We start from the raw sequence: 14,269 nt of genomic DNA, 5'->3' as shown, positions 1-14,269 counted from the left end.
GCATGCACATGCATCTTTTGGTAGACGCGGATGAAGTTTTCTGCAAAACCACAAGATGTGCATGCAAATGGTGCTTTTTGCAGAACGCGCACGTGGATTTCTACCAAACGACGTGCTAAGCATGCCGATGCTGCTCTTTTTAGCACCCGCGCACGCATTTGTGTGAAAACGCGTTTTAAGCATGCACATGCATCTTTTGGTAGACGCGGATGAAGTTTTCTGCAAAACCACAAGATGTGCATGCAAATGGTGCTTTTTGCAGAACGCGCACGTGGATTTCTACCAAACAACGTGCTAAGAATGCCGATGCTGCTCTCTTTAGCACCCGCGCACGCATTTGTGCGAAAACGCGTTTTAAGCATGCACATGCATCTTTTGGTAGACGCGGATGAAGTTTTCTGCAAAACCACAAGATGTGCATGCAAATGGTGCTTTTTGCAGAACGCGCACGTGGATTTCTACCAAACGACGTGCTAAGCATGCCGATGCTGCTCTGTTTAGCACCCGCGCACGGATTTGTGCGAAAACGTGTTTTAAGCATGCACATGCATCTTTTGGTAGACGCGGATGAAGTTTTCTGCAAAACCACAAGATGTGCATGCAAATGGTGCTTTTTGCAGAACGCGCACGTGGATTTCTACCAAACGACGTGCTAAGCATGCCGATGCTGCTCTTTTTAGCACCCGCGCACGGATTTGTGCGAAAACGCGTTTTAAGCATGCACATGCATCTTTTGGTAGACGCGGATGAAGTTTTCTGCAAAACCACAAGATGTGCATGCAAATGGTGCTTTTTGCAGAACGCGCACGTGGATTTCTACCAAACGACGTGCTAAACATGCCGATGCTGCTCTTTTTAGCACCCGCGCACGCATTTGTGCGAAAACGCGTTTTAAGCATGCACATGCATCTTTTGGTAGACGCGGATGAAGTTTTCTGCAAAACCACAAGATGTGCATGCAAATGGTGCTTTTTGCAGAACGCGCACGTGGATTTCTACCAAACGACGTGCTAAGCTTGCCGATGCTGCTCTTTTTAGCACCCGCGCACGGATTTGTGCGAAAACGCGTTTTAAGCATGCACATGCATCTTTTGGTAGACGCGGATGAAGTTTTCTGCAAAACCACAAGATGTGCATGCAAATGGTGCTTTTTGCAGAACGCGCACGTGGATTTCTACCAAACGACGTGCTAAGCATGCCGATGCTGCTCTTTTTAGCACCCGCGCACGCATTTGAGCGAAAACGCGTTTTAAGCATGCACATGCATCTTTTGGTAGACGCGGATGAAGTTTTCTGCAAAACCACAAGATGTGCATGCAAATGGTGCTTTTTGCAGAACGCGCACGTGGATTTCTACCAAACGACGTGCTAAGCATGCCGATGCTGCTATTTTTGGCACCCGCGCACGCATTTGTGCGAAAACGCGTTTTAAGCATGCACATGCATCTTTTGGTAGACGCGGATGAAGTTTTCTGCAAAACCACAAGATGTGCATGCAAATGGTGCTTTCTGCAGAACGCGCACGTGGATTTCTACCAAACGACGTGCTAAGCATGCCGATGCTGCTCTTTTTAGCACCCGCGCACGCATTTGTACGAAAACGCGTTTTACGCATGCACATGCATCTTTTGGTAGACGCGGATGAAGTTTTCTGCAAAACCACAAGATGTGCATGCAAATGGTGCTTTTTGCAGAACGCGCACGTGGATTTCTACCAAACGACGTGCTAAGCTTGCCGATGCTGCTCTTTTTAGCACCCGCGCACGGATTTGTGCGAAAACGCGTTTTATGCATGCACATGCATCTTTTGGTAGACGCGGATGAAGTTTTCTGCAAAACCACAAGATGTGCATGCAAATGGTGCTTTTTGCAGAACGCGCACGTGGATTTCTACCAAACGACGTGCTAAGCATGCCGATGCTGCTCTTTTTAGTACCCGCGCACGGATTTGTGCGAAAACGCGTTTTAAGCATGCACATGCATCTTTTGGTAGACGCGGATGAAGTTTTCTGCAAAACCACAAGATGTGCATGCAAATGGTGCTTTTTGCAGAACGCGCACGTGGATTTCTACCAAACGACGTGCTAAGCATGCCGATGCTGCTCTTTTTAGCACCCGCGCACGGATTTGTGCGAAAACGCGTTTTAAGCATGCACATGCATCTTTTGGTAGACGCGGATGAAGTTTTCTGCAAAACCACAAGATGTGCATGCAAATGGTGCTTTTTGCAGAACGCGCTCGTGGATTTCTACCAAACGACGTGCTAAGCATGCCGATGCTGCTCTTTTTAGCACCCGCGCACGCATTTGTGCGAAAACGCGTTTTAAGCATGCACATGCATCTTTTGGTAGACGCGGATGAAGTTTTCTGCAAAACCACAAGATGTGCATGCAAATGGTGCTTTTTGCAGAACGCGCACGTGGATTTCTACCAAACGACGTGCTAAGCATGCCGATACTGCTCTTTTTAGCACCCGCGCACGGATTTGTGCGAAAACGCGTTTTAAGCATGCACATGCATCTTTTGGTAGACGCGGATGAAGTTTTCTGCAAAACCACAAGATGTGCATGCAAATGGTGCTTTTGGCAGAACGCGCACGTGGATTTCTACCAACCGACGTGCTAAGCATGCCGATGCTGCTCTTTTTAGCACCCGCGCACGCATTTGTGCGAAAACGCGTTTTAAGCATGCACATGCATCTTTTGGTAGACGCGGATGAAGTTTTCTGCAAAACCACAAGATGTGCATGCAAATGGTGCTTTTTGCAGAACGCGCACGTGGATTTCTACCAAACGACGTGCTAAGCACGCCGATGCTGCTCTTTTTAGCACCCGCGCACGGATTTGTGCGAAAACGCGTTTTAAGCATGCACATGCATCTTTTGGTAGACGCGGATGAAGTTTTCTGCAAAACCACAAGATGTGCATGCAAATGGTGCTTTTTGCAGAACGCGCACGTGGATTTCTACCAAACGACGTGCTAAGCATGCCGATGCTGCTCTTTTTAGCACCCGCGCACGGATTTGTGCGAAAACGCGTTTTAAGCATGCACATGCATCTTTTGGTAGACGCGGATGAAGTTTTCTGCAAAACCACAAGATGTGCATGCAAATGGTGCTTTTTGCAGAACGCGCACGTGGATTTCTACCAAACGATGTGCTAAGCATGCCGATGCTGCTCTTTTTAGCACCCGCGCACGCATTTGTGCGAAAACGCGTTTTAAGCATGCACATGCATCTTTTGGTAGACGCGGATGAAGTTTTCTGCAAAACCACAAGATGTGCATGCAAATGGTGCTTTTTGCAGAACGCGCACGTGGATTTCTACCAAACGACGTGCTAAGCATGCCGATGCTGCTCTTTTTAGCACCCGCGCACGGATTTGTGCGAAAACGCGTTTTAAGCATGCACATGCATCTTTTGGTAGACGCGGATGAAGTTTTCTGCAAAACCACAAGATGTGCATGCAAATGGTGCTTTTTGCAGAACGCGCTCGTGGATTTCTACCAAACGACGTGCTAAGCATGCCGATGCTGCTCTTTTTAGCACCCGCGCACGCATTTGTGCGAAAACGCGTTTTAAGCATGCACATGCATCTTTTGGTAGACGCGGATGAAGTTTTCTGCAAAACCACAAGATGTGCATGCAAATGGTGCTTTTTGCAGAACGCGCACGTGAATTTCTACCAAACGACGTGCTAAGCTTGCCGATGCTGCTCTTTTTAGCACCCGCGCACGGATTTGTGCGAAAACGCGTTTTAAGCATGCACATGCATCTTTTGGTAGACGCGGATGAAGTTTTCTGCAAAACCACAAGATGTGCATGCAAATGGTGCTTTTTGCAGAACGCGCTCGTGGATTTCTACCAAACGACGTGCTAAGCATGCCGATGCTGCTCTTTTTAGCACCCGCGCACGCATTTGTGCGAAAACGCGTTTTAAGCATGCACATGCATCTTTTGGTAGACGCGGATGAAGTTTCCTGCAAAACCACAAGATGTGCATGCAAATGGTGCTTTTTGCAGAACGCGCACGTGGATTTCTACCAAACGACGTGCTAAGCATGCCGATGCTGCTCATTTTAGCACCCGCGCACGGATTTGTGCGAAAACGCGTTTTAAGCATGCACATGCATCTTTTGGTAGACGCGGATGAAGTTTTCTGCAAAACCACAAGATGTGCATGCAAATGGTGCTTTTTGCAGAACGCGCACGTGGATTTCTACCAAACGACGTGCTAAGCATGCCGATGCTGCTCTTTTTAGCACCCGCGCACGGATTTGTGCGAAAACGCGTTTTAAGCATGCACATGCATCTTTTGGTAGACGCGGATGAAGTTTTCTGCAAAACCACAAGATGTGCATGCAAATGGTGCTTTTTGCAGAACGCGCACGTGGATTTCTACCAAACGACGTGCTAAGCATGCCGATGCTGCTCTTTTTAGCACCCGCGCACGCATTTGTGCGAAAACGCGTTTTAAGCATGCACATGCATCTTTTGGTAGACGCGGATGAAGTTTTCTGCAAAACCACAAGATGTGCATGCAAATGGTGCTTTTTGCAGAACGCGCACGTGGATTTCTACCAAACGACGTGCTAAGCATGCCGATGCTGCTATTTTTAGCACCCGCGCACGCATTTGTGCGAAAACGCGTTTTAAGCATGCACATGCATCTTTTGGTAGACGCAGATGAAGTTTTCTGCAAAACCACAAGATGTGCATGCAAATGGTGCTTTTTGCAGAACGCGCACGTGGATTTCTACCAAACGACGTGCTAAGCATGCCGATGCTGCTCTTTTTAGCACCCGCGCACGCATTTGTGTGAAAACGCGTTTTAAGCATGCACATGCATCTTTTGGTAGACGCGGATGAAGTTTTCTGCAAAACCACAAGATGTGCATGCAAATGGTGCTTTTTGCAGAACGCGCACGTGGATTTCTACCAAACAACGTGCTAAGAATGCCGATGCTGCTCTCTTTAGCACCCGCGCACGCATTTGTGCGAAAACGCGTTTTAAGCATGCACATGCATCTTTTGGTAGACGCGGATGAAGTTTTCTGCAAAACCACAAGATGTGCATGCAAATGGTGCTTTTTGCAGAACGCGCACGTGGATTTCTACCAAACGACGTGCTAAGCATGCCGATGCTGCTCTTTTTAGCACCCGCGCACGGATTTGTGCGAAAACGTGTTTTAAGCATGCACATGCATCTTTTGGTAGACGCGGATGAAGTTTTCTGCAAAACCACAAGATGTGCATGCAAATGGTGCTTTTTGCAGAACGCGCACGTGGATTTCTACCAAACGACGTGCTAAGCATGCCGATGCTGCTCTTTTTAGCACCCGCGCACGGATTTGTGCGAAAACGCGTTTTAAGCATGCACATGCATCTTTTGGTAGACGCGGATGAAGTTTTCTGCAAAACCACAAGATGTGCATGCAAATGGTGCTTTTTGCAGAACGCGCACGTGGATTTCTACCAAACGACGTGCTAAACATGCCGATGCTGCTCTTTTTAGCACCCGCGCACGCATTTGTGCGAAAACGCGTTTTAAGCATGCACATGCATCTTTTGGTTAGACGCGGATGAAGTTTTCTGCAAAACCACAAGATGTGCATGCAAATGGTGCTTTTTGCAGAACGCGCACGTGGATTTCTACCAAACGACGTGCTAAGCTTGCCGATGCTGCTCTTTTTAGCACCCGCGCACGGATTTGTGCGAAAACGCGTTTTAAGCATGCCCATGCATCTTTTGGTAGACGCGGATGAAGTTTTCTGCAAAACCACAAGATGTGCATGCAAATGGTGCTTTTTGCAGAACGCGCACGTGGATTTCTACCAAACGACGTGCTAAGCATGCCGATGCTGCTCTTTTTAGTACCCGCGCACGCATTTGAGCGAAAACGCGTTTTAAGCATGCACATGCATCTTTTGGTAGACGCGGATGAAGTTTTCTGCAAAACCACAAGATGTGCATGCAAATGGTGCTTTTTGCAGAACGCGCACGTGGATTTCTACCAAACGACGTGCTAAGCATGCCGATGCTGCTATTTTTGGCACCCGCGCACGCATTTGTGCGAAAACGCGTTTTAAGCATGCACATGCATCTTTTGGTAGACGCGGATGAAGTTTTCTGCAAAACCACAAGATGTGCATGCAAATGGTGCTTTCTGCAGAACGCGCACGTGGATTTCTACCAAACGACGTGCTAAGCATGCCGATGCTGCTCTTTTTAGCACCCGCGCACGCATTTGTACGAAAACGCGTTTTACGCATGCACATGCATCTTTTGGTAGACGCGGATGAAGTTTTCTGCAAAACCACAAGATGTGCATGCAAATGGTGCTTTTTGCAGAACGCGCACGTGGATTTCTACCAAACGACGTGCTAAGCTTGCCGATGCTGCTCTTTTTAGCACCCGCGCACGGATTTGTGCGAAAACGCGTTTTATGCATGCACATGCATCTTTTGGTAGACGCGGATGAAGTTTTCTGCAAAACCACAAGATGTGCATGCAAATGGTGCTTTTTGCAGAACGCGCACGTGGATTTCTACCAAACGACGTGCTAAGCATGCCGATGCTGCTCTTTTTAGTACCCGCGCACGGATTTGTGCGAAAACGCGTTTTAAGCATGCACATGCATCTTTTGGTAGACGCGGATGAAGTTTTCTGCAAAACCACAAGATGTGCATGCAAATGGTGCTTTTTGCAGAACGCGCACGTGGATTTCTACCAAACGACGTGCTAAGCATGCCGATGCTGCTCTTTTTAGCACCCGCGCACGGATTTGTGCGAAAACGCGTTTTAAGCATGCACATGCATCTTTTGGTAGACGCGGATGAAGTTTTCTGCAAAACCACAAGATGTGCATGCAAATGGTGCTTTTTGCAGAACGCGCTCGTGGATTTCTACCAAACGACGTGCTAAGCATGCCGATGCTGCTCTTTTTAGCACCCGCGCACGCATTTGTGCGAAAACGCGTTTTAAGCATGCACATGCATCTTTTGGTAGACGCGGATGAAGTTTTCTGCAAAACCACAAGATGTGCATGCAAATGGTGCTTTTTGCAGAACGCGCACGTGGATTTCTACCAAACGACGTGCTAAGCATGCCGATGCTGCTCTTTTTAGCACCCGCGCACGGATTTGTGCGAAAACGCGTTTTAAGCATGCACATGCATCTTTTGGTAGACGCGGATGAAGTTTTCTGCAAAACCACAAGATGTGCATGCAAATGGTGCTTTTGGCAGAACGCGCACGTGGATTTCTACCAACCGACGTGCTAAGCATGCCGATGCTGCTCTTTTTAGCACCCGCGCACGCATTTGTGCGAAAACGCGTTTTAAGCATGCACATGCATCTTTTGGTAGACGCGGATGAAGTTTTCTGCAAAACCACAAGATGTGCATGCAAATGGTGCTTTTTGCAGAACGCGCACGTGGATTTCTACCAAACGACGTGCTAAGCACGCCGATGCTGCTCTTTTTAGCACCCGCGCACGGATTTGTGCGAAAACGCGTTTTAAGCATGCACATGCATCTTTTGGTAGACGCGGATGAAGTTTTCTGCAAAACCACAAGATGTGCATGCAAATGGTGCTTTTTGCAGAACGCGCACGTGGATTTCTACCAAACGACGTGCTAAGCATGCCGATGCTGCTCTTTTTAGCACCCGCGCACGGATTTGTGCGAAAACGCGTTTTAAGCATGCACATGCATCTTTTGGTAGACGCGGATGAAGTTTTCTGCAAAACCACAAGATGTGCATGCAAATGGTGCTTTTTGCAGAACGCGCACGTGGATTTCTACCAAACGATGTGCTAAGCATGCCGATGCTGCTCTTTTTAGCACCCGCGCACGCATTTGTGCGAAAACGCGTTTTAAGCATGCACATGCATCTTTTGGTAGACGCGGATGAAGTTTTCTGCAAAACCACAAGATGTGCATGCAAATGGTGCTTTTTGCAGAACGCGCACGTGGATTTCTACCAAACGACGTGCTAAGCATGCCGATGCTGCTATTTTTAGCACCCGCGCACGCATTTGTGCGAAAACGCGTTTTAAGCATGCACATGCATCTTTTGGTAGACGCGGATGAAGTTTTCTGCAAAACCACAAGATGTGCATGCAAATGGTGCTTTTTGCAGAACGCGCACGTGGATTTCTACCAAACGACGTGCTAAGCATGCCGATGCTGCTCTTTTTAGCACCCGCGCACGCATTTGTGTGAAAACGCGTTTTAAGCATGCACATGCATCTTTTGGTAGACGCGGATGAAGTTTTCTGCAAAACCACAAGATGTGCATGCAAATGGTGCTTTTTGCAGAACTCGCACGTGGATTTCTACCAAACAACGTGCTATGCATGCCGATGCTGCTCTCTTTAGCACCCGCGCACGGATTTGTGCGAAAACGCGTTTTAAGCATGCACATGCATCTTTTGGTAGACGCGGATGAAGTTTTCTGCAAAACCACAAGATGTGCATGCAAATGGTGCTTTTTGCAGAACGCGCACGTGGATTTCTACCAAACGACGTGCTAAGCATGCCGATGCTGCTCTTTTTAGCACCCGCGCACGGATTTGTGCGAAAACGTGTTTTAAGCATGCACATGCATCTTTTGGTAGACGCGGATGAAGTTTTCTGCAAAACCACAAGATGTGCATGCAAATGGTGCTTTTGGCAGAACGCGCACGTGGATTTCTACCAAACGACGTGCTAAGCATGCCGATGCTGCTCTTTTTAGCACCCGCGCACGCATTTGTGCGAAAACGCGTTTTAAGCATGCACATGCATCTTTTGGTAGACGCGGATGAAGTTTTCTGCAAAACCACAAGATGTGCATGCAAATGGTGCTTTTTGCAGAACGCGCACGTGGATTTCTACCAAACGACGTGCTAAGCATGCCGATGCTGCTCTTTTTAGCACCCGCGCACGGATTTGTGCGAAAACGCGTTTTAAGCATGCACATGCATCTTTTGGTAGACGCGGATGAAGTTTTCTGCAAAACCACAAGATGTGCATGCAAATGGTGCTTTTTGCAGAACGCCCACGTGGATTTCTACCAAACGACGTGCTAAGCATGCCGATGCTGCTCTTTTTAGCACCCGCGCACGGATTTGTGCGAAAACGCGTTTTAAGCATGCACATGCATCTTTTGGTAGACGCGGATGAAGTTTTCTGCAAAACCACAAGATGTGCATGCAAATGGTGCTTTTTGCAGAACGCGCACGTGGATTTCTACCAAACGACGTGCTAAGCATGCCGATGCTGCTCTTTTTAGCACCCGCGCACGCATTTGTGCGAAAACGCGTTTTAAGCATGCACATGCATCTTTTGGTAGACGCGGATGAAGTTTTCTGCAAAACCACAAGATGTGCATGCAAATGGTGCTTTTTGCCGAACGCGCACGTGGATTTCTACCAAACGACGTGCTAAGCATGCCGATGCTGCTATTTTTAGCACCCGCGCACGCATTTGTGCGAAAACGCGTTTTAAGCATGCACATGCATCTTTTGGTAGACGCGGATGAAGTTTTCTGCAAAACCACAAGATGTGCATGCAAATGGTGCTTTTTGCAGAACGCGCACGTGGATTTCTACCAAACGACGTGCTAAGCATGCCGATGCTGCTCTTTTTAGCACCCGCGCACGCATTTGTGTGAAAACGCGTTTTAAGCATGCACATGCATCTTTTGGTAGACGCGGATGAAGTTTTCTGCAAAACCACAAGATGTGCATGCAAATGGTCCTTTTTGCAGAACTCGCACGTGGATTTCTACCAAACAACGTGCTATGCATGCCGATGCTGCTCTCTTTAGCACCCGCGCATGGATTTGTGCGAAAACGCGTTTTAAGCATGCACATGCATCTTTTGGTAGACGCGGATGAAGTTTTCTGCAAAACCACAAGATGTGCATGCAAATGGTGCTTTTTGCAGAACGCGCACGTGGATTTCTACCAAACGACGTGCTAAGCATGCCGATGCTGCTCTTTTTAGCACCCGCGCACGGATTTGTGCGAAAACGTGTTTTAAGCATGCACATGCATCTTTTGGTAGACGCGGATGAAGTTTTCTGCAAAACCACAAGATGTGCATGCAAATGGTGCTTTTGGCAGAACGCGCACGTGGATTTCTACCAAACGACGTGCTAAGCATGCCGATGCTGCTCTTTTTAGCACCCGCGCACGCATTTGTGCGAAAACGCGTTTTAAGCATGCACATGCATCTTTTGGTAGACGCGGATGAAGTTTTCTGCAAAACCACAAGATGTGCATGCAAATGGTGCTTTTTGCAGAACGCGCACGTGGATTTCTACCAAACGACGTGCTAAGCATGCCGATGCTGCTCTTTTTAGCACCCGCGCACGGATTTGTGCGAAAACGCGTTTTAAGCATGCACATGCATCTTTTGGTAGACGCGGATGAAGTTTTCTGCAAAACCACAAGATGTGCATGCAAATGGTGCTTTTGGCAGAACGCGCACGTGGATTTCTACCAAACGACGTGCTAAGCATGCCGATGCTGCTCTTTTTAGCACCCGCGCACGCATTTGTGCGAAAACGCGTTTTAAGCATGCACATGCATCTTTTGGTAGACGCGGATGAAGTTTTCTGCAAAACCACAAGATGTGCATGCAAATGGTGCTTTTTGCAGAACGCGCTCGTGGATTTCTACCAAATGACGTGCTAAGCATGCCGATGCTGCTCTTTTTAGCACCCGCGCCGCATTTGTGCGAAAACGCGTTTTAAGCATGCACATGCATCTTTTGGTAGACGCGGATGAAGTTTTCTGCAAAACCACAAGATGTGCATGCAAATGGTGCTTTTTGCAGAACGCGCACGTGGATTTCTACCAAACGACGTGCTAAGCATGGCGATGCTGCGATTTTTAGAACCCGCGCACGCATTTGTGCGAAAACGCGTTCTAAGCATGCACATGCATCTTTTGGTAAACGCGGATGAAGTTTTCTGCAAAACCACAAGATGTGCATGCAAATGGTGCTTTTTGCAGAACGCGCACGTGGATTTCTACCAAACGACGTGCTAAGCATGCCGATGCTGCTCTTTTTAGCACCCGCGGACGCATTTGTGCGAAAACGCCTTTTAAGCATGCACATGCATATTTTGGTAGACGCGGATGAAGTTTTCTGCAAAACCACAAGATGTGCATGCAAATGGTGCTTTTTGCAGAACGCGCTCGTGGATTTCTACCAAACGACGTGCTAAGCATGCCGATGCTGCTCTTTTTAGCACCCGCGCACGCATTTGTGCGAAAACGCGTTTTAAGCATGCACATGCATCTTTTGGTAGACGCGGATGAAGTTTTCTGCAAAACCACAAGATGTGCATGCAAATGGTGCTTTTTGCAGAACGCGCACGTGGATTTCTACCAAACGACGTGCTAAGCATGCCGATGCTGCTCTTTTTAGCACCCGCGCACGGATTTGTGCGAAAACGCGTTTTAAGCATGCACATGCATCTTTTGGTAGACGCGGATGAAGTTTTCTGCAAAACCACAAGATGTGCATGCAAATGGTGCTTTTGGCAGAACGCGCACGTGGATTTCTACCAAACGACGTGCTAAGCATGCCGATGCTGCTCTTTTTAGCACCCGCGCACGCATTTTTGCGAAAACGCGTTTTAAGCATGCACATGCATCTTTTGGTAGACGCGGATGAAGTTTTCTGCAAAACCACAAGATGTGCATGCAAATGGTGCTTTTTGCAGAACGCGCACGTGGATTTCTACCAAACGACGTGCTAAGCATGCCGATGCTGCTCTTTTTAGCACCCGCGCACGCATTTGTGCGAAAACGCGTTTTAAGCATGCACATGCATCTTTTGGTAGACGCGGATGAAGTTTTCTGCAAAACCACAAGGTGTGCATGCAAATGGTGCTTTTTGCAGAACGCGCACGTGAATTTCTACCAAACGACGCGCTAAGCTTGCCGATGCTGCTCTTTTTAGCACCCGCGCACGGATTTGTGCGAAAACGCGTTTTAAGCATGCACATACATCTTTTGGTAGACGCGGATGAAGTTTTCTGCAAAACCACAAGATGTGCATGCAAATGGTGCTTTTTGCAGAACGCGCTCGTGGATTTCTACCAAACGACGTGCTAAGCATGCCGATGCTGCTCTTTTTAGCACCCGCGCACGCATTTGTGCGAAAACGCGTTTTAAGCATGCACATGCATCTTTTGGTAGACGCGGATGAAGTTTCCTGCAAAACCACAAGATGTGCATGCAAATGGTGCTTTTTGCAGAACGCGCACGTGGATTTCTACCAAACGACGTGCTAAGCATGCCGATGCTGCTCTTTTTAGCACCCGCGCACGGATTTGTGCGAAAACGCGTTTTAAGCATGCACATGCATCTTTTGGTAGACGCGGATGAAGTTTTCTGCAAAACCACAAGATGTGCATGCAAATGGTGCTTTTTGCAGAACGCGCACGTGGATTTCTACCAAACGACGTGCTAAGCATGCCGATGCTGCTCTTTTTAGCACCCGCGCACGGATTTGTGCGAAAACGCGTTTTAAGCATGCACATGCATCTTTTGGTAGACGCCGATGAAGTTTTCTGCAAAACCACAAGATGTGCATGCAAATGGTGCTTTTGGCAGAACGCGCACGTGGATTTCTACCAAACGACGTGCTAAGCATGCCGATGCTGCTCTTTTTAGCACCCGCGCACGCATTTGTGCGAAAACGCGTTTTAAGCATGCACATGCATCTTTTGGTAGACGCGGATGAAGTTTTCTGCAAAACCACAAGATGTGCATGCAAATGGTGCTTTTTGCAGAACGCGCACGTGGATTTCTACCAAACGACGTGCTAAGCATGCCGATGCTGCTATTTTTAGCACCCGCGCACGCATTTGTGCGAAAACGCGTTTTAAGCATGCACATGCATCTTTTGGTAGACGCGGATGAAGTTTTCTGCAAAACCACAAGATGTGCATGCAAATGGTGCTTTTTGCAGAACGCGCACGTGGATTTCTACCAAACGACGTGCTAAGCATGCCGATGCTGCTCTTTTTAGCACCCGCGCACGCATTTGTGTGAAAACGCGTTTTAAGCATGCACATGCATCTTTTGGTAGACGCGGATGAAGTTTTCTGCAAAACCACAAGATGTGCATGCAAATGGTGCTTTTTGCAGAACGCGCACGTGGATTTCTACCAAACAACGTGCTAAGCATGCCGATGCTGCTCTCTTTAGCACCCGCGCACGCACTTGTGCGAAAACGCGTTTTAAGCATGCACATGCATCTTTTGGTAGACGCGGATGAAGTTTTCTGCAAAACCACAAGATGTGCATGCAAATGGTGCTTTTGGCAGAACGCGCACGTGGATTTCTACCAAACGACGTGCTAAGCATGCCGATGCTGCTCTTTTTAGCACCCGCGCACGCATTTGTGCGAAAACGCGTTTTAAGCATGCACATGCATCTTTTGGTAGACGCGGATGAAGTTTTCTGAAAAACCACAAGATGTGCATGCCAATGGTGCTTTTTGCAGAACGCGCTCGTGGATTTCTACCAAACGACGTGCTAAGCATGCCGATGCTGCTCTTTTTAGCACCCGCGCCGCATTTGTGCGAAAACGCGTTTTAAGCATGCACATGCATCTTTTGGTAGACGCGGATGAAGTTTTCTGCAAAACCACAAGATGTGCATGCAAATGGTGCTTTTTGCAGAACGCGCACGTAGATTTCTACCAAACGACGTGCTAAGCATGGCGATGCTGCTATTTTTAGAACCCGCGCACGCATTTGTGCGAAAACGTGTTTTAAGCATGCACATGCATCTTTTGGTAGACGCGGATGAAGTTTTCTGCAAGACCACAAGATGTGCATGCAAATGGTGCTTTTTGCAGAACGCGCACGTGGATTTCTACCAAACGACGTGCTAAGCATGCCGATGCTGCTCTTTTTAGCACCCGCGGACGCATTTGTGCGAAAACGCCTTTTAAGCATGCACATGCATCTTTTGGTAGACGCGGATGAAGTTTTCTGCAAAACCAGAAGATGTGCATGCAAATGGTGCTTTTTGCAGAACGCGCACGTGGATTTCTACCAAACGACGTGCTAAGCATGCCGATGCTGCTCTTTTTAGCACCCGCGCACGCATTTGTGCGAAAACGCGTTTTAAGCATGCACATGCATCTTTTGGTAGACGCGGATGAAGTTTTCTGCAAAACCACAAGATGTGCATGCAAATGGTGCTTTTTGCAGAACGCGCACGTGGGTTTCTACCAAACGACGTGCTAAGCTTGCCGAT

This window comes from Dermacentor andersoni, unplaced genomic scaffold (genome assembly GCF_023375885.2).
Source record: "Dermacentor andersoni unplaced genomic scaffold, qqDerAnde1_hic_scaffold ctg00000151.1, whole genome shotgun sequence".
In the NCBI taxonomy this organism is placed as follows: Eukaryota; Metazoa; Arthropoda; class Arachnida; order Ixodida; family Ixodidae; genus Dermacentor; species Dermacentor andersoni.
The sequence above is the reverse complement of the archived record's forward strand: the minus strand, read 5'-3'. Positions refer to the sequence as shown.